At 42.4% G+C, this 23,812-nt stretch overlaps 1 protein-coding gene and 1 long non-coding RNA gene across 7 annotated transcripts in view; one reads left to right on the forward strand and one right to left on the reverse strand.

The window, feature by feature from the left end:
• ME3 (malic enzyme 3) overlaps positions 1 to 23,812 on the forward strand; it is a 196,489-nt gene that overhangs the window by 26,996 nt on the left and 145,681 nt on the right. The gene's annotated exons all lie outside the window — the stretch shown is intronic.
• LOC123857590 (uncharacterized) lies at positions 10,778 to 23,345 on the reverse strand. 2 transcript variants are annotated; one of them, XR_010406939.1, is made up of 4 exons: positions 23,193 to 23,345; positions 18,993 to 19,064; positions 13,676 to 13,807; positions 10,778 to 13,012 (listed from the first exon to the last, which is right to left on the reverse strand). It is a non-coding gene; the product is annotated as an uncharacterized LOC123857590 (long non-coding RNA). The 2 variants fall into 2 exon arrangements; XR_006793899.3 differs by lacking the exon at positions 23,193 to 23,345 and having other exon boundaries at positions 18,993 to 19,126.

Raw genomic sequence — 23,812 nt, forward strand, 5'->3', positions numbered from 1 at the left:
AAACCGTGCACAGAAAACAGATAACCGCAAGGAAAGGTTTGCCGGAGGATTTAGAGTGAGTAAATGACAAGTAAGTCATTGTTTGCAGAACCCCTGCAGCTCCCTGGGTTCTGGAGCTCAGAGACATGTACCAGTGTAGGCATGGTTCAGACACAGTGTCCTCTTCTGTGTGCTTCGTACAGCTAGCTTCCTTGTCACGGTGCTGGGTTAGCCTTAAACCTCAACAGTTCACATTTTATTATTCACATCCAACTTCAATCATAGTTCCTCGCCCATCAAAGCTGACTAAGAAGGTGCCTGGCAGAAATGGGTAGGTGGGAAACTCAGCCAGCAGGATAATTTCTGGAAGCTGCCTTATTAGGTAAGAATGATCGCTTTGCCCGAAACCTCAGGCACCCCTGACCTGTGTCAGGTGGGCTGTGTTTGACCTCTGGAAGCCACATCAGAAACCTAGGGCTCGGCAGATACCCAGGACTGTCAGAACTGACCTTAGGATGGGAAGACAGCATAGACTGGCCAACACTGTTTCTATCAGAGAGGAAAACCAAAGCTTAAATGGTTGGTGTTCATACAGTGCTTATGGCTCCCAGTGATGAAGGAACTTGGAACCAGTCTAAGCATACCTGTTCCTGAGAGATAATAGGAAGTCTGAGGTGGACATTTGGTCAACCTTCTTTCTTCAGCTTAGGAGACTGTTCCTAAGTTTAAAAAAAAAAAACAAAAAACCACAAACTGTTTTCTAAAGCTCAGGGCTTCCTTAAGAAAACAAATGATTACAAACACTGCAACTTTCTCTTGCAATGTGTTTTGAAGCCCCGTAGACAGAGCCGTGCCTCTGGGAATAGTCCAGGTGCTCTAAATGTTATAACAAAGAAATACAAGTTCAGGGACATGAACCTGAAATGTTAGACATTCTCATGACCCCTGTGAGAGAGATAGTAGGGCTTCAGTTCCCAGGCCTGGGTTTTCTTTCCCCAAAAGACAAATCATCACTCAGGCCCATTGAATTCTCTGTATATCCAGCCAGCTTTTGTAGGAGCAAGGGGCGTGCATGGGGCTCACAGGTTTCTGTCTGCGGGGACGGTGGAATGTGTCCATGAGAACATCAGGGAGGAAGAGTGGACTGGCTCCATGCTTGGGCTAATCAGATGACAGCCATAGTCACCTTCCTTGTTTGATTTTTTCATCCCATATTTGCCAATGGGAAATACTAGATTTAGAGGCTTCTCTCCATGTGAAGTTTTTTCTATACCTCTGTAGACTTTTCTGCCGGTGAGACTGAGAAACTGGAGGCACAGAAGCCCATAATTTAGTCAAGGCCTACATAGTGGAGGGGTTGGAACACTGATCTACGTAAATCCAGAGTCTGCATTTCTACCTCCTGTCTTAGTTACCTAATCCATTACCTAAAAAGGAGCTGGGATCCTGGGCAGGTGACCAAAACAGAAATGTTAAAGTTTCCAGGGGGGACTAATATCTGGATCAAGTTGTTAGTTATCAAATCATCTACAAGGTCAAGGGCAGACACACTGTAGGACACTGGTTCTCAACCTTGACCACAGTGAATTATTATTATTTTTTAAATTATTTTTTTAAGATTTCATTTATTTATTCGACAGAGAGAGAGTGAGCCAAGTAGGCAGAGAGGCAGGCAGAGGGAGAGGGAGAAGCAGGCTTCTCACTGAGCAGGGATCCTGATGCAGGGCTCGATCCCAGGACCCTGAGATCATGACCTGAGCTGAAGGCAGACGCTTAACCGACTGAGCCACCCAGGCGCCCCCACATTGAATTATTTGAGGAATTTTAAATAATACTAATGATAGGTCCTACCTCCAGAGATTTTGATAAAATTTGTCTGGGATATGGCCTGGGCATCAGACATTTTTAAAAGCTCCCCAGGTGATTCAGATGTGCAGCCAAAATTGAGAACCACTGCTTAGGAAAAACAGAAATGGTATCTTAGAAGGAAAGGCTGGAGCTATTTGAATATCTGCTGCACCAAGGATAGGACCCGGAAGGGGTTCTAGCAGTCCCTGCAGTACTTGGGAGGAGGCTGGACACAGGGCAGGCAACAGAGCTCAGCCAAGGCTGCGAACCAGACTGTCATACTAACTACCTGTGGTGATCATTGTGAATGCCAAAAGGTTGACTCTTATATCAAGCTTGTTATTATTTTGCATACTTAAATCTTGACTCTCCAAATGAATTAGAAGCCCCCTCAGAGTTTGAGATGTCAGTACCCAAAAGATGTCTACCATCTTTGCCATCATCCCCAAACTCTGTGATCGGGAGGGTAGGACCTATAGTTAACTTTTCTTAATCTCCCAGGCTGCAAAGCACAGGGCTTAGCACATGGTGCCTGAATGTGGGGAGGATGGGGGCATCTTCAGCTAGATGCATGGTCATCCCTGGGAAGGGTAATATTTTCACGTTAATTTATTCCAGAAGCCATTCTGCTTTTGTTTCTGAAATGGGCACAGTGTTTATGTACGCTGTAACTGAAGCCATCCTTTTCTGGCAAGTTCATGGGTCTCTTGCCAGAAGGTTAGCCTCCCTGCTTTTCCTTTGGTGCAGGTACATAGGCTTCTGCAGCACAGCAAATCTGCTGGTGAGGAGGGCCTTGGTAGAGAAGCTGTAAGAGATTCACCGGGTCCAGCGGGTTGTGATTTTGAGGTTGATACTGAATCCTTCAGAGTGAGGAGAAAGGGGCAGACTTCACAAGTCAGCAAAAAAGCTGCCAAGAATGTGCTTGCCAAATGGCTGTGTACATGATTCTCAGAGCCTTGGTAATTTCACTGTGTGTCTGATTGAAAAATTATATTTGTGGTCTCGGCAAGGCAAGAATAAAAGAAATAACATACTTAATGTTTGTATGCTTCTGGGCTGAGAAACTTTTAGTTTGAAAAAGTTGTTCTTCCAAAGTCGAAAATCACAAGGGACAAGCAAATTTGGTTAGAATTTTGTCAGAAGTCCAGCAACAGTCCTAGTAGCCATGATACAGAAGGGGCTAGAAGAAGGAAATTGAAATTTGTTGAGCAACTATTTGATTTACAAGTTGTTTTGTAAAGGTAGATCGTTCGGTACTTGCCACACACCATGTTACCCATGAAGATATTTTCAAATACAAATACAAGACTATAACCCATCTGCTTAAAGCCCTTCAGTGGCTTTCCAGAACTTTTTGGAACATATAACCAATCTGTGACATGGCCTACAGGGTCTTGCTGGGCTGGTCCCACACTACCCATTGTCTGTCTGATCCTTCCCACTGCAGGGCACCTACAGGCATGCTTCTCTCTCACATGACCCACACCAAAGCCTCTAGTCGCCCTTCACCTTGTCAGTTCCAACCCTTCCTTCAGATCCCAAGGGAATTTTGATCAGAGGAATGGCTGGGTGCCTGGGTGGCTCAGTCCGCTAAGTGTCTGACTTTGGCTCAGGTCATGATCTCAGGGTCCTGGGATCAAGTCCCGCATCGGGCTCCCTGCTCCCTGTCTCTCTCCCTCCCCCAACCCCCACCACTCACGCTCCCTCAGTCTCTCTCAAATAAATAAAATCTCCAACTCCCTCTATGGTTTTGTCTTGTTTCATTTTCCCCTTCCCTTCCCCTATGATCCTCTGTCTTGTTTCTCAAATTCCTCATATCAGTGAGATCATATGATACTTGTCTTTCTCTGATTGACTTATTTCGCTTAGCATAATACCCTCTAGTTTCATCCACGTCGTTCAAATGGCAAGATTTCAAATTTTTTGATGGCTGCATAATATTCCATTGTATATATATACCACATCTTCTTTATCCATTCATCTGTCGATGGACATCTAGGCTCTTTCCACAGTTTGGCTATTGTGGACATTGCTGCTATAAACATGGGATGCGTGTGCCCCTTCGGATCACTGTGAATTGTATAAGACTGATGAATCACAGACCTCTACCCCTGAAACAAATAATACATTATATGTTAATTTAAAAAATTTAAAAAAATAAATAAAATCTTTTAAAAAAAAGATCCCAAGGGAAGTGTATCAGTGAGGATCTAGGAGGAGACTGAAACCACACCAGTTATCTGAACCGAGGGGATATCCCATAACAAACCATTGAATAAGGGCAAAATTATTAACTAGATAATTAAAAAGAATAAAAAGAAGGCTCCAAGGTGGGGCTGGGAAACTATGGCCCAGGGGCTAAATCCAGCTCATGTCGGGCTTTGTATGACCTGTGAGCTATGAATGGTTTTCACGTTTGTAAAAAGCTGTTAGAAGCAGAACATACAGCAAAGACAGTCCAGGGCCCACAAAGTTGGCAGCGCTCGCTCTCTGACAGCCCGTGCTCAGAGGCGTCACAGAGGGGACAGCCAGCAGACACGGCCGCCACCCCTAGGTCTGCGGGAACGAAAGTGGGAATTATTAAAACTCAGAAACTTAAAGGGGGGGCCCGATGACCTCCGACCCAGACCGGCTGCTGTCTCTGAGGTGGGTGTGGTGACGCTGGTGTCCCAAGGAGCAGCAGACCGCCCAGTCCCCCGAGCCGCTGCTTCGGGAAGGACCGGTGCTGCCAGGCAAAGAGGCACTGCGGGGACACGTGCCATGCGTGGCGACGGAAAGCCCACAGGAGCGCCCCAGGAAGCGGGCAGGAAGGAGCAGGTGCCTTCTCTCCATTCCAGGCTTTCAGTCTCCCTCCATTGCCCCCTCTTGGTAGAGCCCGCAGGAGGGCAGTTTGCAAGACAGAATGTGTGCAGCATCCCAGCCCCCAGATCACAGCACAGACCATCGGGAACAGATTTGGGGCACAGTCCTGCTATACTTTGGCACAGGAAGCCTTCCCTGAACTTCACCATGTGCTCAGTGCCCTCTCTCCTATCTTTATTCCACTGTGTATCTTTTCTCCACAGCTCCTCCTACCGAGAACGAGTGACCATAGCAAGCACTTCACAGTGCTCACTGTGCACCAGCACAGTTCCAAGTACTTTCCAAGATTAAATCTTCACAACAACCAGAGACGGATACTCTGTCATCCCCATTTTACAGATACTGAAACAGAGGCATACAGACATGAAATAACTTACTCAAGGTTTGACTCAGCTGGCAGGTGGAAGAACCAGCCTTTGAACTTAAGATGCTTTTGCTTCGGGGGTCTGTGTTCTCAACACACCCTCTGCTGCCCCTCAGTTTCAATTTTATGTTTGTGAATCTTGGTTCAGCATGTGTTTCCTTCATGAGACTGGCTTCATGAGGGTGGACATCGGATCTTTTTTTTTTTTTTAAAGATTTTATTTATTTATTTGACAGAGAGAGACACAGCGAGAGAGGGAACACAAGCAGGGGGAGTGGGAGAGGGAGAAGCCAGCTTCCCACTGAGCAGGGAGCCCCATGTGGGGCTCCATCCCAGGACCCCAGGATCATGACCTGGGCCGAAGGCAGATGCTTAACTACTGAGCCACCCAGGCACCCCGGACATCGGATCTCTTACGGCTGACCATTGGGTCCCCTGTGCCCCTCACAAGATCTGGCACACAGAAGGCTGTCAATAAATATTTGTTGAATGGATGCATATATGGATGAGGAACGGGAGTCCCAGAAAAGTGAAGTCAACGGTTAACTGTCGGAGCTGGAATTCCCACACAGGTCCATTGGATGGTGGAGCCCACGTTCTTCCCAGCCATGAGCTGGCACATGAGGGCTTGCCAGACAGTGATGCATGAAGGTCCTGAGGATGGCCTTGAGGCACTGCAAATTCCCCACTGTTCTCTGTATTTTGAACAAATGATAGTGTTCCTTGGGGTCTTCAGGTTATCCAGAATGTGTGACCAGCTATAATTCTGCATTCCCTAATCATGCCGCATGAGAGAAATCACTGTGCTCTGTAAACACAGTCACCAAACCCAGGGAGCAGGGCCTTCCAGCAAAGCTGTCTCAGACACACACTGCATTAACTGACCGTAGTTGTGTCTGATGAGGAGCTTAGCGATGGGAGCAGGGATTCTTGTCCTTTTTATTCCATATACAGTATATGGCATAAAATATTTGGACTTTGTTTTCAATGAGCATACTAAAGAAAATCTTTCATTTAAAATATTGGAAAAATCGTGTTCTTTTAGCAAATTGGAACAGAATTAAATGGTGCTTGTGACTTCAGGACCGCATCCTTGCCCATTAGCATGTCATCTGCTAGTTCACGTCTACCTCCCTGGTCTCCCCTTCTCTCTACCTGAAAGAGCTCAAATACTTGCTGGGCTCCGCATGCTGCATTTTCTCTTTTCTTGCAACCTTTTGCAATACCGTTCTACTCAGAGAAAAGCCAACATCAACCGTATACGAGGCACTCTGTGATCTGGCCCTCAGAGCAGCCCATTTGCCATGACTCTTTTCCTCGGTCTGATGCCAGAGTAGAAGCTCAGAGAAACTGGAGAGAAAAAACAGAGAAAGGCAGAGAGCGGTAGGTTTTACCAACCTTCGTTCATTGTTAACCTTCCAGCTAACTAATAAAATACAGTCAGTATAATGGTCCAGTTTTCTGCATGGGCTATTTTAAGACCAATGAAATCGATCTTAGTTCCCTGTGCTGGTTGTTTCAGATATTCCTATGAACAGTAGCAGCTCCAGAAACTCTGTATTAGGTGTGACCTAGGGCAATAATCTCATTGGATGGGGCATTGGGAGGGGGGAAATAGGGGAGTGGTTGCAAAACTATATTTGTATGGTAAGCATATTGTTTTTAGTTGATTCTGTGTTTATTAGGTTGGAGAGATCTGTCAGAGAATTCACAAATTTCAAAGCCACTGCTAGTGAAAGTAGGTACTAGATCTCTTCTGGCTAAAACACGCTTGATCTAGATTAAGTAAAAGAGAGAATCAAAGGCTATAAGTTATAAGGGTGTTGGACAGACCCAGTCAATGGAATTCAGGCAGGCCTGGGGGGATGCTAGAACCAGGGACTGGGAGACCCTTAGAATGTTCCAGCTTCTCTCTTCTCTTATTGCCAACAAGCTAATTTCTTCTACTTCTCAGTTTCTCATTGTGGGAAATATGGCTGCTCCACAGCTCCCAAGTTTACATTAAAATGCCAGTTTCAAAGAGATACTAACTCGACCGTCTCTTAGTCCCAATACTAAATTGTGAGAGAGAGAATGGACTGGTCCAGCCTGAGTCAGGTGGCCACCCCCAGTCCAGTCACCGGCTGTACATCATGGCTGCTGGAGGGTGTGTGGGGTGGTGGTGGGGATATCCACTGTGTTAAGGAAAAAGCATTTGTAATCACCATAAAGAAACATGTGGATACCCAGTGTTTGATAGCTGCTTGCTGTTGAACTTATCTATTGATTGAGCTGTGGATTAAGCTGTTACTTCTATAAGTGTCTTGGTTATTTGGCTCTTGACTGTCTGGTAGCTTCAAACAGTATGAAAGAAAATAATAATAGTAGTAGTAGTAATAGTAATAATAATAATAGCAAAGACTTACATTGTACCTTAATAAACCAGACTGTTCTAAGCGCTTTGCTCTTTGTTAGTTCATCTAAATTAATCCTCACAACAATGGCATCAGGTAGATACGATTATGATTTCTATTTTAAAGATGAGGTAACTGAGGCACAGAGAGGTGAAGTCATTTGCTCAAGGTCACACTGTCAGTAAGACGTGGAGCCAGAGTCTATACTCCCAAGGGGAACAGTTGGGAATGGCTGGAAGGCTCCAAAGACAAAGCTGGAAAGACATTCCATGTTGGATCAGTTCACCAAATAACCAAGAGGGACTCTCTCACTGGCCGACGATGGTAGCTAGAGCCGGGAACAAGAGAAGCTGCACCAAAAAGTGAAGAGGCAAGAAACCATCACAAAAATATGGATGGAAGGAGAAAGAGACTAGGCAAAAGAGGTGCTCTGAGGTACTGTGAAGTCGGAAAACCATAGAACAGAACTGGCAGAAAGCAGAGAAACACCATCCCAATGTTGTTCAAATTTTGGTCCATAGACCTAAAAGCTCTTGAAAAGAACGCAGTTGCCTAGCCCCCGCTCTGGACGGCAACAGAAGTCTATCGGATCCACCAGAAGGCCACATGGTTTAGCAGACACTGTTAGGCACTCTCATTTCATGATTGCACTGAGTGAGCAGCGCGCAGCCTTGTGCGCCCCCAGGACCCTGTAGGCATCACTGCCTATGCCAGTGTCTTCCTTAAACTAGCTCCTGGGGCAGGGAAGTGTGTAGTACATTTTTAATGACTTCTGTGGATAGGAGGATCTCAAAGGAGAACCGAGACTGCTTAAGCTTTCATTCTAGCTCTGTCACAAACTAGCCACGTGACCATTGGCAGACACTTAATTTCTCTGCAGTTTAAGGTTTCTTTTGTCAAGGTTATATATAGGTTAGACTGGATCAATGAACAGTATCTGGAATATGTCCTTCCACACATGTCTTTCCGTCTGTCCTGCAGCCTTTCACATCCTCCTCTGGCCATGGCAGACATTAATCAGTCAGACACTCCTCACTGAGCTTACCTCCCAGGATTAATCACAATGCCCCAGGCACCCACTAACAATTGCTTAAAGTTGGCCTGCAGTTGAAACTAATTTATCTCTAGAATAGATGATCCACAAAGTTCCTGTAAACTCTGAAAATTCATAGCTCTCTTCAAGGAAAAAAAAAGTAATTTCATTTTTTTTGCCTTAAAGGATTCATTTTCATTTATATAAAAATTCATCCAACAAATATTTTCATATTTTGATTTTAAGTCTCCAGCAGATGTTCTCACTCCCAATTATTCCAATTTAGATTGTAATTATGATTTGAATGTTGTTCGTTCTAAAAACCCTGTAAATCTTCATTATTCAGTTATGCTAAGAGGTTGGACTAACTTGACCTTTAACTTATGTTTTAGGCCAGCTTAAATTTGGATACAGCTTTATTTATAAAGACAAGTTTAAAGTTTGAGGATTTACTATTTAAAAAAAAAAAAGGAGGGGTGCCTGGGTGGCTCAGTTGGTTAAGCATCTGCCTTCTGCTCAGGTCATGATCATCAGGCTTCCCTGCTTCTCCCTCTCCCTCTGCCCCTCCGCCTGCTCGTGCGCACTCTCTCTCTCTCAAATAAATAAATAAAAATCTTTAAGTAAATGTTTTTTTGAAAAAGGAAAACCCTGAATTTTAAAGTATTTTAGGGAAAAAATATAAATAAAAACTTTCTTAAGTGTTGAAACCAGGCCTCGCCTGTTGATTACTTAAGAGAAATTCTTAGACCAGTTGTAAATAATTCAAAGTTTTACGTTTTTGTTTAAGAATTCTAAGGCCGATCTTACAAATTAGCAAGTCTAAGGAGAAAAAAAGTTTTAAAAATATGGTACAGTTGACCTTTATTGTTTTAAGTTCCATGAATTCTGTGCCAATAAAAACATTGGTTTTTTTCCCCCCATTGGCACTGGGTTGAACTTGTTGAAAATAGTGATTTTGCTCCTTTTATTAACCTCAAGGAACATTGTGTCAGGATGGGAAATGAATATTTTAAGCAGGCAAACAATCTTCCCAAAGCTATTTTGGAGAAATTTGGAATTGGCATGAGTAGGTAGGTTTTGATATTCTGATCTGGACTCAAAACAGAAACATTTTGGTTCTGGACACTTCTTTGTGAGGTCTGGAAGGGTTCCCTTGACATCAACTATGTCCTGGATCCCAACCCAGACCTTATTTCTGAGGAGGCCTAGTCCGGAGCTTGGGCTGTGTTCCATTATTTAACCAATTGCAAGGCCTGAGAAACCTCACACTCTGATGGGAAAATGTACTAAGACAAGTGGCCCTGGGTCAGATGGAGCCCATTATGTAAAGCCTCAGGAAATTGGACTAAGGCCCTGGAGGGCAGAGAGATTGGCTGAATTAGTCAAATGTCTGAATTATAAAATATTTGACCAGAAAAAAAATGTATTATGTGAAGACACAGAAGTAGCTGAAACTAACTCCTCAATGTGAATTACCTGGTAGAGATGCCTAGAAGGTGACCTCTTCCTTTGTAATCAGGAGAGTAAATACGCAAATGAAGCGTGTGATCAACCTCCTTAAATGATTGTTCACTTACACCTGATTGAAGTTCCCCCTGCAACTGTATGGCATGATGGAAAGAGGAGTGCCTCTGTAATCCAGTGGTCAGAGTTCATACACTAGCTCTGAATTCTCTTGCATAAAGCCTGACGTATTAGAAAGGAGAAGATGTATATTCTAATACACTAGAAAGGAGAAGACCCTATAAGGAGACAATATGATGACAGCTAACGGTGGTCACTGATGCCATAAACTGATGCTTCAACTCTCTGATCTTGAATTGGCTCATCTGTAAAATGGAGCTGTGGCCTCTGCCTCACAAGGAAAATCCAATGGCTCATGAGGGCCTACCTGGTTGTCCTCTCAGCAGGGCAGTCTCATCTCCTCCTGGCCTTTCTCTTGCTCATGCCACCTGGTCACCCGGCCTCCTGGCTCTTCTCTATTCTGGCTTTATGGGCTTTGCTGGGCTTTGTCCTCAGCGTGGAACCTGGTTCCTTCAGTTTGCTTGGCAAACCCCCTCCCCCCCCTTCAGGTCCTCCTCACAGGCCAACTTTGACAAACCTTTTTAAGACAGTGACCTGCTCTACCTGTCATGTCTCACTCTAGATCTTCCATATCACATTTGACTTTTTTTCTTAGCACTCATTGCTAAGAAATACCTCTTTGTTAACTTATTATGTTTATTGTTTATTATATGTCTCCCAACTGAAATATCCTTTAAAAGGGGTAGAGACTTTTGTATCAATTTTTTTCATTGATGTTGCACCTAAAAGAGTGACTGGCACAGAAAAAGACACTAAATACATTTTTTTTTTAATGAATAAATGCAAGCTAAGTCTCCAAGCAACCAAAGAGTCCATACAACACAACACATGATTTATTCTGAGGGCGGCCCTAGAGTCCCTTGCATAGAGCCCTGTTGGCCCTTAGTTTTGATAGCATCTCGACAAACAAGCTCTCTGGTTTCCCAGCTTACAACATTTTAGAAAAGGGAAGATCCTAAAAGGTGGCAATGTGAGATGAGCTAGCAGTGATCACTGACCCCTTGATACCAAGAGAGGAGATGGAAAACTTAAAAATAAGCTGGAAAAATTAGATCACATGTCTGAGACCATTTTATGAAGGCAAATAGCCCCAGAGGACTTCACTCACATGAAATGTTATGCATTTATTGCATTGAGAATAATGATTGGAGTTGTAAAGATAAGGTTGACTCATATTCATCAAACACTACTTAAGAAGATAAGAATATGTATCATACACTGCAGTTCAGTAGGACGTTTAGTGAACGCCTAGTAGGTGCTGGGCACTGTGCTTACTGCTAGAGATTTAAAGGAAGATATGTGCTTGTAGTCTGGAGTGTGAAACGGATAATGTAAATAATTTTAATTTTGTTCAGAGATATTGAAGTTTTAGCATTTAAGAAGGCGTAATTAATTATACTGGAAAATTTACTTAAATGAAAGAGCTCATTCCCTGGATATGCTGTTATGAATTATTGTGAATCTCAAAGTTGGTAGAGTATTAGTCAGCCAATCAGGCTTACACCAAAGGGATACATTTGCTGCCCTAATTAATGTACAGTATTTGATCCAAGCTCTTAACTTCTCTCCACTTCCCAAAGATACCATGTTGAAAAGTAAGGTCAAATTTGGCAACTAAAAGAAAGCTGACATTAGTTGGTACCATATTTTTAACACTCAATTTAACACTCTATTATGCAGTTTCAGTATTCTATAATTTTTCATATAAATAGTTTTTTCACCAACAAGGTTGCAGATTCCTTCACATTAGAAACAAGGTCAAAAATGTGATCAGGTCAGTGTTGTGTATGTTCAAATTTAGATCTGGCTAATATTTATTCTTTGTCTCTTATATGTAAGCTCTGTGCAAAGCATTTTTCACGCTATCTCACCCCTTATATTGTTTCATAAAGAATCTTGTGATGTAGATATTCTTATCACAATTTCTAGAGTGAGGAACCTGAAGCTAGTTAGGTTATTTATGACCCTACCTCTTGTAAGTGGATTTGAATTCAGGTCCTAGCCTGAAGTCTAGGACCAGTGGTGTTGAATAACAAGCTTTGGTTATGCCCATACTTAGTCTTTCACTGAAGTTTAATGTCATCTCAGAATATTTTTTAGGTCTTGGATTATTTATTTTCTTTCTGTTGTTTGGACCCTACTTGTAGATCAAGTTTCACATCTGTGTTGCAGTTTAGCACCCAAAAAAGAAATTTTATATATGATAGAGCCAGAGTGTATTTTTCTTTATCCTTTGGTTATTTTTCCTTTCCTACTCACATAGCTTGTGGTTAAATTATTTTCTTAGACTTTCATACTAAAATAATTTGCCTTTGGGTAGAGGCCAAGCACAGACCATTTTCAATTCTCTACAAGATTGTTTTTCTAAGCAATTCAAATGAAAGAATTCCCATGTCTTACAATGGGCATTTGTAAGTTGGTTATTTTGGGCAATCAGTGCTAGAATGTAGTCTCATTTCAAAACCTTGCATCTTCTCACTACACCTATCCTTAGGAAACGACCCAATAGGTACATAGAAAACAAGAGCAATGATCCAAAAGCCCACACCAGTTACTGTTTCCAGATTCACATAACAGTTTGTCTCCTTCGTGTTGAGTTTGAAATTTTAATGAGGCTATTTAATTTCCCACTTTTTACATAGCTATGCATAAAAATTCCTTCTTACCTTAAAGGGAACTAAGAATTGGAATGAAGAACCCTCGAACTAATCAAAATAATCCTATGGCTTACATTTATCAAGCACTTACCTCGTACCTGGAATAATGCTAAATGCTTTATCTACTGTAGCTAAGACCTACAACCCCCTGCGGTAGATAATTTTCTTCATATAAAGTAGATGTACTAACACTCAAAGAAATAATTTTTCAAGGTCACTCAGCTGGCACAAATGCCAGATCCAGGACTCAAAACCAAATCAGGCTGGCTCCAAAACCCTTGTCTTCATCTCTCTAAAAAACAAAACAAAACAAAGCAAAAACCCAGACTGTTATTTTGAAATATTTTAGATATACAAAAAAGTTACAAAGAAAATACAGAGAGTTCATGTATACCCCTCACCCAGTTTTCCCCAGGCTGGCATGTACATTTCCAAGATCATTTGTTAAAAATAAGAAACGGATGTTGGTACATTGCTATTAACTAAACTCCAGATTGTATTCGGATTTCATCAGTTTTTCCACTAAGGCCCTTTTTTTATTCCAGGATCCAAGCCCAGGGAACCACGTTGCATTGGGTTGCCATGTCCCCCTAATCTGCCTGGTCTGGATAGTTTCTCAGTCTTTGTTTTTACGACCTTGGCAGTCCTGAGAAATACTAGCCAGGTATCCTGTAGAATACCCAGCCCCCCAAACTGGGTTTGTTTAATGTTTTCTCATGATTAGACTGGGGTTATCAGTTTTCTTAAAGAATATCGCAGAGGTAGAATCCTTGTTTTTAAGCATTTCCTGATCTTGTATCACTTTCAGTCATGCCTATGTTATAGATGAGCAGAATATTTCTGTTTGCCATTCTACCTGAGAATCAACTACAACCGTAGCATGGTTTGGAAAAACACAAAAAGGCAGAGGTTCATTTAAGTTTGTAACATAATGAGAAATCACATGATGACTTACTTATTTCCATATTGACAGTTGACAGCTTGATAATTAATGTCAGTGTGGAGAAATTCCTAATGAACTCCTAATGTTCAGGTGAAGAGACGTTCCAATATTTTCATGTTGGAAATTCTTCCAAGAGAAGTATGCCTAAATATGGCAAACATTTTATTTAAAAAAAAAAAGAAGTTTCTTTAGTGCTACTTACGATAATAAAATGTTTAAAAAATAACATAAATGAGGGCGCCTGGGTAGCTTAGTCGTTAAGTGTCTGCCTTCGGCTCAGGTCATGATCCCAAGGTCCTGGGATCGAGCCCCACATCAGGCTCCCTGCTCGACGGGAAGCCTGGTTCTCTCTCTCCCACTCCCTCTGCTTGTGTCCCTCTCTTGCTGTGTTTCTTTCTCTGTCCAGTAAATAAATAAAATCTTAAAAAAAAATAACATAAATTCCTGACAACAGGAATATTTATGTAAATTGTAGCATATCCCCACAATGGTATAACATACATTTTATACATATATATATATTTTAAAATGATGTTTCTAAAAGGTAAATATTACTATAGACAGAATATAGCGGAAAAAGCTAGACACAATATTGTATATTTATCACTGTCACAGCTAATGATGTACGCATTGTCCAAAAATGACTGCAGGAAAATAGACCAAAATGTCAACAGTGGTTGTTGGGTGGTAGGATCATGAGTAAGTTTTACTTCCTTCTACTTTTCCATACATTCCATGCAATTAGGATGTTTACATTTTCCTTTGTTAAAATATTTATTTATTTATTTATTTATTTATTTATTTATTTATTTATTTATTTATTTAAAGGAAGAATCCTTGAGAACCAGATGCATGAGTTAGGCCTCGTACTGTCTCTAACCCCCGAGCCACCGAACGCCCAAGGTTGGAATGCTAACATTCTCTGAGGATGGGGAGTTGGGAAGAAGCAGGAGGTGCTCTGCCCCCACCCACCTCACACCACTGTCAGCACCCTATACACGCACTCCTATATCTTGACAGCCCTCCAGAGGCAAAGTGCATCCCTGTAGTCACCTGAAATTAGACTGAGACAGAGGTGAACACTTACGAGCTCTGTGATCTTGAGTCAAGAGATAAAGGAGTGGTCAGGGGGAGTCCCACAGCTTAGATTTGAACCTTGGCAGATGATTTTAATCTCTGCCTCTGTTTCATCATCTATAAAGTGGGAATAATAACAGTATCTATCTACCTTATGAGATTTGGGAGAGGACAAAATAAGTTATACCTATAAAGTGCTTAGAATAGTGCAGAGCATGGGGCGTCTGGCTGGCTCAGGGCGAAGAACGTGCGACTCTTGATCTTGGGGTCATGAGTTAAGCCCCACATTGGGTGTAGAGATTACTTTAAAATTTTTTATTAAATTAAAAAAAGGGACACCTGGGTGGCTCAGTCGGTTGAGCATCTGCCTTCGGCTCAGGTCATGATCCCAGAGTCCTGCGATGGAGTCCCACATCGGACTCCCTGCTCAGTGGGGAGCCTGCTTCTCCCTCTGCCTGCCGCTCCCCCTGCTTGTGCTCGCTCACTCTCTGACAAATAAATAAATAAAATCTTTCTTAAAAAATTAAAAAGAAAATGAAGAACAGTGCATGGCACATAGTAGGTACCCAATGAATGGTCTTTAATATAATGGCTTGTGATTGAACTGTTAATTTTTATTCACCAGGAATCTGAGAATGCTAGAGCAACCTTCAACTCTAAAACATGGTGATTCCGATTATCCAGAGGCTATAGCTTCTGAAACTGTGACTCTGAAAATTATGTGTGGGGTCTAAAGGTGGCCAGAAGCTCACTAATGTCTATTCGTGTGGGAGAAGAGTATATAAATTCCAGCTTAGATTTATGAAGGTCAGAAAAACGTGTCCCAAAAGGACCTCCAGCTGAAGGCTATAGCTCTTGGTTTTTCAAGCTGGATCACATAAAAAAAAAGAATGTGCTTCTGCCAGAGTGGATGTATTCTTACAGCCAAAAATCCTAAAAGTTCTCTTGTGGCCACATGTGACATGATTTAAGATTTTGGACATTATATGAAGAAGTAGCTCATTAATTTATTTGAAGTGGTAAATGCTACAGAATTGGGAACACCAAACACTTAGTATTTAATACAATATTAAGGATAATGCCAGTATAAAAGAAGCAGCTTGAACTGTTCCTAGGTTAGGGGATACAGAGAAGCTATTGAAAACCTTAATTTCCAGAGCACTTAATTCAGGGTTGGCAAGTGAAGTGAATGTTTGGGTTTGAGGACCTAGCTTTTAGAGACTACAAAATAAATCCTTAGGCACCTCATTGGTGACCATTGCCAAGAAGCTGTGAAGACAAAGAATTGAGGTCCAGTGTAAGAGCACCACCTTGGGGATTGGGAGACCTGGGTTCCCCAGGGAAGGTTGTTCTCGCTTTGGGGACCCCTTCATGTCCAGCCTGGCTCACTGAGTGTCCAGACAGAAAGGAACACAGGTCTCTAGTCTGCTCGTGTGGAGCAAAAGGGGTCTTAGACTCATGGCAAGGATGTAATCCAGCCTGTGTGTTTTGGATCTAAATTAATCCCCAATCAGGCCAGTTTAAGAGAGGATGTTTTAACTTGATTGAAATGAGTTTGCAACTTCTACACGGGTAGTAGAAATAACATTTTCAAAGCACTTTGCAGCCTCTAGTGCTCTAAGTCTTCAGAGCCAGGCAGATCTGAGTTTGAATCCCAGATCCACAATTTATGAGCTATAAGACTGGGGCAAATTACTTAAGCTCTCTGTTCCCCAGTTCCTTCTCAGAGGTGCTGAGAAGTTTAGATGAGATTCTGTATCAAAGTCCCAAGCACAGAGCTAGGTACATAGTGAACACCCAGCGGCCACCACAACCATCACCTAAAGGGTCGTCTTTGCTCCTCACAATGACCCTTTAGGTGATGGTTGTGTGGCCCCTGTTTTGCAGAGGAGAAAATTGAGGTTAGGAGAAGCTGAGTACTTGTCTGAGATCAGACACGTAGAAGCAGAGGAAGAGCCAACATTCACGGCTCCATCTTCAGACTTAACTTCTAGCTTTCCATTGCATGACAAGGCAATGCCTTCCTTTTAATGCAGCACCAACCAAATACTCATTTCTATCAGTCAAACAAGTGTTTTTGGAGCAACTACTTCTCTTTGTGCACTTGGGAAACCAGCTTTTGTCCCCAGAGACTCTGGCAAAGTGGCCTAAGGCTGTAAGTTATGCTGTCCCAGATTTTCTGATCCAGAACCCAAGCAGTTGAACAGCCAGTGAGAATAGGTGAGCAAGGGGGAGTCCCCATAGGTACAGGAGGTAGAGGGATGGGTGGAGGCAGGGGTAGGGGTGGGGGTGGGGAGTGAAGAGTCTGCGGCCCAAGTTCAGGACAGTGTCATCTGGCCTAGGGCGATACTGGACTTGGGGGCTGTCTGGACCCAGAGCCACAGCTGCCTTAAAACTGGACTGCCTGAAGTCTTCCATTGTGCCCTGGCCTTTCTGCCCAACGGTAGGTTCAGTTATGGTCAGCGAAGCACTTAGGCCCTGTTGTCACTGTCTGGGTTTTGAGTTGCGGTTGAGTCCCCATCACCTCTTCCCAAAGTCAAAAGCAGACACTCGGTCAGTAGTTATTCATGCCCGTCAACACAGACTTCCGCATCCCAGCCCCCACGTCAGGCTCCATGCTCAGAGTGGAGTCTGCTTAAGACTCTCTCTCCGTCTCCCTCTGCCCCTCCCCCCTTCTCTCTCTCTCTCAAATAAATAAATCTTAAAATATATATGAATAAATAAATGCTTATTTCTTTGTGCAAAATCAGGAACAATGTTTCTTTACCTTGAGCCTATTTAATATTTAGGTATTTCGTTTCTGCTTATTGGTCATTTTTTTATTATGAAATATTTTAGACATAGTAAAAGTATAAATATAAAGAATATGTGGCAGTCATTACATGAAACATTATAAATACATTTGATGTCCTCTCTAATTCCCTCCTGGATCATGGCCCTCTCCCTGTCACCACCCCTAAGGTAATCACCATCATAATTTTGGTATTTAATGATTCCCATGCATGTTTTAATACTTTTAATACATATGGATGTATTCTTTTTTTTTTTTAAAGATTTTATTTATTTATTTGATAGAGATAGAGAGAGGGAGAGCACAAGCAGGTGGAGTGCCAAGCAGAGGGAGAGGGAGAAGCAGGCTCCCCGCTGAGGAAGGAGCCCGAGTGGGGCTCCATCCCAGGACCCTGGGATCATGACCTGAGCTGAAGGCAGCCCCTTAACCGACTGAGCCACCCAGGTGCCCCTGGATGTATTCTTAAATTATAGTCTTTTGCATATCTTTAAACATCTTTGCAATTATGTCGAAGTAGGTATCTTTCAACTTCCTCATTTCTAAGATGGGTTTGGTGATAATATCTACCTTTCAAAAGTTTGTTGTGAGGATGAAATGAGTTAATACATGCAAAGCCCATAAAGTTCTACCTGGCACTTAAGTGTTAAATAAATGTTAGCTATTATTATCATTATATTTTCTACTTATTGTGCTTCAAGAGTTATCCATGTAATACAGTTTCAGACCATTTATTTTAATCACTAAGTATAACATTCCATTATATCAGTAAACTGAAATGTACTTCTCCAGGCCTCTGTTGAGAACTATTTAGTTGTTCCCAATTTTTTCTATTAGAAACAATTTTGCAGTCAACATTCTGGTACATGTCTCCTTGTACGTGGGCAAGTTTTTCTGGCTACATGTAAAACAAAGAATGTGAAATTGCTGGTATATAACTTTAACATATTTTAACTTACTTCTACTAATAATTATACTGGGCTGTGTGTGTGTCTGTGTGTGTGCAGATCTTGAACATTGCTAGCAGATTGTAAGCTCTTAGAAGACAGCCAGTGTCATTCAATCATTCTTCGACTCATGCACCCAGTATAAGGAGCATACCAGTCTAGGTGACAGGATATAAAAATCAAATTGCATGGACTGCCTCCCAGGGGTCTCTGTGTTCTGGAAGGACACACTCAGGACACAGGTAGTCAGATTGGCGGTCATTTTAAAGGCGAAGGTTTTCACTGAAAATCCAGGATGGACCAGGCATCATATGTACACTCTCAAACATACCTCTCGGGCGCCTGGGTGGCTCAGTTGGTTAAGCAACTGCCTTCAGCTCCCACATCGGGCTCCCTGCTCAGCAGGGGGTCTGCTTCTCCCTTGCCCTCTTCCCTCTCGTGCTCTCTGTCTCTCATTCTCTCTCTCTCAAATAAGTAAATAAAAAATCTTAAAAAAAAAAACAACAAAAAAACATACCTCTCATTAATGGCACCATTTGCTTGTTGGGTGTTCAGAACTAGTCATTCATCTTGCAGAGTCCAGTTTCCTCTGATGAGAAAACACTGTTTTATTATGTTTAAAAGCACAGATCAGAGTTTGAGTCCTAACATCACATATGAACTGCATGCACTTGTAGAAAGGATTGAACTCCTGTAAGTCCCTGCTTCCTGATCTGTAAATGGTGCTCATATAGTATGTATCTAAAAGGGGGCTTGCAAAGATTACATGAGAAAATGTGAGTAAAGTTTTTAGCATGGTGCCTAGCACATAAAAAGTGCTCAACAACTGGTAGCTATAATGATGATCATGTTGATTATGGCATCCATTCCCCAGAAGATGCATGCCTTTTTAGAAGTTAGCACAGCTAGGAGGCATCAAGAACTTTTACTTTCTTCATTGCACCGTCAATCATCAGCCTATTACCTGATTTGAAATTTTAGGATATTACCAGTTACTACCTCTTCTATGTGAATGTATATTCACGACATATTTGATCCCAGCCTTGCTTTATTTGGAGAATGGTGATGTTTTGTTGTGTTCTCTAATTTATTTTTTTCAGCCAACAGATTTGGCTCTAATTAACAGAAAAAAACAGTAACTTCTTGTAAGTCTCTTGATTCCTCTCTGCACACTGGGGCAGGCTTCTAGGCCCAGGAGCTCTGCTGGCGGCTGCACACTTGAACCTCTAGAGGGAGCTTGCAGGGTGTTTGAATACATTGCTTTGCCTCTGGGCAAAACTGCATTTAAACTATACTTGAAAACATCGTTATCGTGAGTAGATTCTTAGAGAAAAATTCCAGGATCATTTTCCAAAACAGATTCAGAGAGTCCCCAGCCTGCTTCCATCACATGCATACTTAATTTTACTGGAATTAGGTTTCCTTTCAGAGTGGTCTCCAGCTCCCCACAGTGGCCCCTCCTAGGAATTTTCCTAAATTAAGCAAGTGTGCATGCGTGAACTCCGAGAGATGTGCGGGCCTTATCTTTTGGCTGCCTCTTTGTCTCTTTTCTAGAAGCAGGCATAGAATTTCACAAATAAGGAGCTGCCGCTAAACTTAATCTGCTAGATTTATCACAGAATGTATGGAGCTTTTCCTGTCTCTAAGAAATACCTCCTGTTATTTTTGGTTTTTATTTTCTTCATTTGTAACCTTATATTTAAGGGAGTGTACCGCTATGCTTAAATTAATCAACTCTGGGATAAAATGTATTTCTGTTCCCCCAAACAACAGCCTGGTGACAAGCACTTGGAAAATAACATAATGGGTACATTTGGCTTATGGGGCGGTCAAGGCATGATTTTCTTGCAAGCATGCCTGAAAGAATGATTCCGGAACCCCAGTCTTTTTCTGAAGGAGAGAGAGCAGAGGAGTGCCCTCCTCAAGTATCCGAAGGGCCATCAAGCAGACTGGGGAGTACACTTATTCTGCATCTCCAGAAGGCAGACCAAGGGCATACAAGTAGTGTTGAGTGTGAGGTCAACTTTCGCTCAATGTAAAGAAAAACTTTCTAAAAACCACTGACTGCTCCATCTCTGGAAGTACTTGATTGGAAGCTGAAAAAACATCTATCAAGGATACTGCCCAAGGGGGTGGGGAGGGCCCTTAGATCCCTTCCAACTCTGAGATTCTGTGACTCTCTTATGGGAAGGACCTACTGTCCTATTTGCCTCTTGATGGTGGTATTAACTTGCCTCTTGGCATATTTTTCCCCTGTAGTGAAAAAACTGTGTCTCTTAAGTCATTGGTGTTATACAGTCACTGGCATTATATATATTAGTGGCATTGGTGTTATGGAATTGGAGAGGACAGAATGGCAGTGTGTGTGGTGGAAAAGGGAGAGAGGACAGGTGAGGGAAGGGCTCACAGACCTGAGGTCACTGAAGGATGAGAGGAATTAGGGAAGGCTAGGGGTCTCCAAGGCAAAATTATGAGAAGATGAGAGATCTTGGTTTATTCAAGGCATGAGGTATTTTCTGGAATGGCTTGACTTAATGCCATCAGGGTAAGGGGAGAAGTAAAGGTTAATAAGGAGGTATGATACTCAAAATATTTAATGACCTGTATGGTTTGGATCTAAACCAGTCAAAACAGTGGCCAGCTATGTCTTAGTGCTGTAGGAATACCAGATAATATCAGCCCAATCAATAAGTCTGCAAAGTAATTTTTGACCAGAATATCCCAAACAAGGAGTATCACAATCACATTTGCAATTTAGAAAGATCACTCTGAGAGGAGAATGGATTGCTCAAATTCTTAATGGCTGTGAGTGTAAATTGAATAGAATTTATTCAGCAAGCTTCAAGAAGCTACATTAAGCCATAAATCCAGCTATGGAAAATAAGCCTATTCCTCAGCCCACAACAACAACAATAACGATAACAACAAAATCCGCAATGTGCCAAAATGAAAATCAAGCTGTTGGTTTACAAGAAATGTAACCCTATCTCCTTCAGTTGTTCTCCGTGCCAGACTGGTTTTCAGGCGAAACCTGGTTTGGCATGGATTCCTGACAAATTTGCTGAAAACCACAACCTCACATGTTTACACTTCTTTCTCTGGGGGACGCATGGATTAGAAAAAGAAATAGGGGTGATTAAGACAGGAAGGGTAAGCATCAGATAATCCAAAGCCAGACAAGTGACCAACAAATCAAAACCAGTCAACCAACCAAAGTCTCCACACCGCTCCACTGAAATTCCTCCTCTCCCCCGTATGGGGAAGAGTAATCAGCACTGTGAACTATCAGTCAGTTCCCAGTGGGTAATGGTGTATTTTTTTCTGTCATCCCCGTGTAAGAACACGAGGCCCGAGCAGCATCTGGTGAACATCAGTCACTGAGGGTGTCAGGGGTATTCTAAGGTACTGTCAAGCTCAGGGGGCACAGGAGGAAGCCTGTGTAACAGAATCTGAGAACCCTGATGGGGACCCGAAAATAGCTTCACCAAAGGTGGACCACCGATTGATTCTTTAGGGTCAAGACAGGTTTCCATTTGGGTGGCACTTGTGTGTGTAGCTCAAAGTGGCCTGAGATACCCCTTTCTCTTCACTGACCACAAGGAGAAACTTAGGAAGGTGTGTCCCTGAGAGATTTCCCCAAACTCTAGTTCAACATGGTGTGTCAAAGGCTCAGGGGGGAAGCAATGTACTTGGAGCCAAGTATGTGGTCATGGGCAGGGGAACTCCTGAGCCTCAGTCTCCTCATCCATAAAATCAATCCTCACTTGACTTATGGGATTGCTGGGATCAATTGCTCATTGTTATGTAAGTGTCATATGATATTGTTATTGCTCTTCTCAGATGAGCTCAGACAGCTGTGGGAGTGGGGGGATGGGGAGGTGGAGTCTTTTCTCGGTGGCAACGTGCAGGGGACTCCCAGATCCTTCTCTGGGAGGGACACACAATAGGCTCTGGAAGCTCTTAGAAAGCTGGAGTGGAGAAATAGTCCATTGTTTCTGGGCCAATAAGTTGGGGCGTGGAGACAGACTCAGGGAGGAGAAAATCATTGAAATTGTCCTGGAGGAAGATACTTGAAGGGAAAAACTTTGAGCTTTGGAGTCGGACTGTCTGGGTTTGAAGCCTAGCCACCTCCCCCATCTCTGGCTGTATGACCCAGGGAGGCTGCTTGTTACAAAGATTCCAAATAACATAGTTGAGGGGCATCTGTTGGCACAGGTGGCTGAGTGTCCAACTCTTGATTTTGGCTCAGGTCACGATCTCAGGGTCATGAGATCAAGCCCTATGTCAGGCTCTGTGCTCAGGGGGTAGTCTGCTTGAGATTCTCTCTCTCTCCTTCTGTCCCCCCACCCCCCGCACTCTCTCTCTCTAAAATAAATAAATAAATCTTTTAAAAAAATAATGTAGTTGAATAGAGCCTGAAATAGTAAATATCAATGAATAATGACTATTGTTAAGTACCACTGATTTCAATGTACAGCTAGCCCTTGAAGGAACAAGGTGGTGGTTAGGGGCACCGACCCCCAAGCAGTTAAAAATCCTTGTATACTTTTCACTTCCCAGAAACTTGACTACCAAAATAGCCTACTGTTGACTGGAAGCCTTACCGATAATAGGAACAGTTGATTAACACATATTTTGTATGCTATATATATTCACTGTGTTATTACAATAAACTAGAGAAAAAAAGGTTATTAAGAAAATCATAAGGGGGGGGCACCTGGGTGGCTCAGTCGTTAAGCGTCTGCCTTCGGCGCAGGTCATGATCCCAGGGTTCTGGGATCGAGCCCCGCATCGGGCTCCCTGCTCCGCGGGAAGCTTGCTTCTCCCTCTCCCACTCCCCCTGCTTGTGTTCCCTCTCTCGCTGTGTCTCTCTCTGTCGAATGAATAAAATCTTTAAAAAAAAAAAAAGAAAAGAAAATCATAAGGAAGAGAAAACACATTTACAGTATTGTATTTTTTTTTTTAATTCACATAGAAGTGGACTTGCGCAGTTCAAACCTGTGCTGTTCAAGAAGGGTCAGCTGTAATTCAACAAAAAATACTTATTCATACAAATGCTACATGTGGCAAACTTACATGTGGAATCTTAAAATAAAAAGAAGGTGAACACACAGAAACAAAGTAGAATGGTGGTTGCCTAGGAGTGCGGGAAATAGGGAAAAGTCAGTAAAAGGGTACGAACTTTCAGTTATAAGGATCTGATCTAATGCATAACATGGTGACTGTACTGTGTAACTGAAATTGCTAAGAGAGTAGAACTGAAGTATTCTCACACACACAAAAAGGATAAATATGTGAGATGGTTACATTAATTACCTCGACACAGGGTGTACATGT

The sequence above is a fragment of the Mirounga angustirostris genome, unplaced genomic scaffold (assembly GCF_029215605.1).
Source record: "Mirounga angustirostris isolate CCGP_5_RB_7025 unplaced genomic scaffold, mMirAng1.0.hap1 SCAF_13, whole genome shotgun sequence".
Lineage (NCBI taxonomy): Eukaryota > Metazoa > Chordata > Mammalia > Carnivora > Phocidae > Mirounga > Mirounga angustirostris.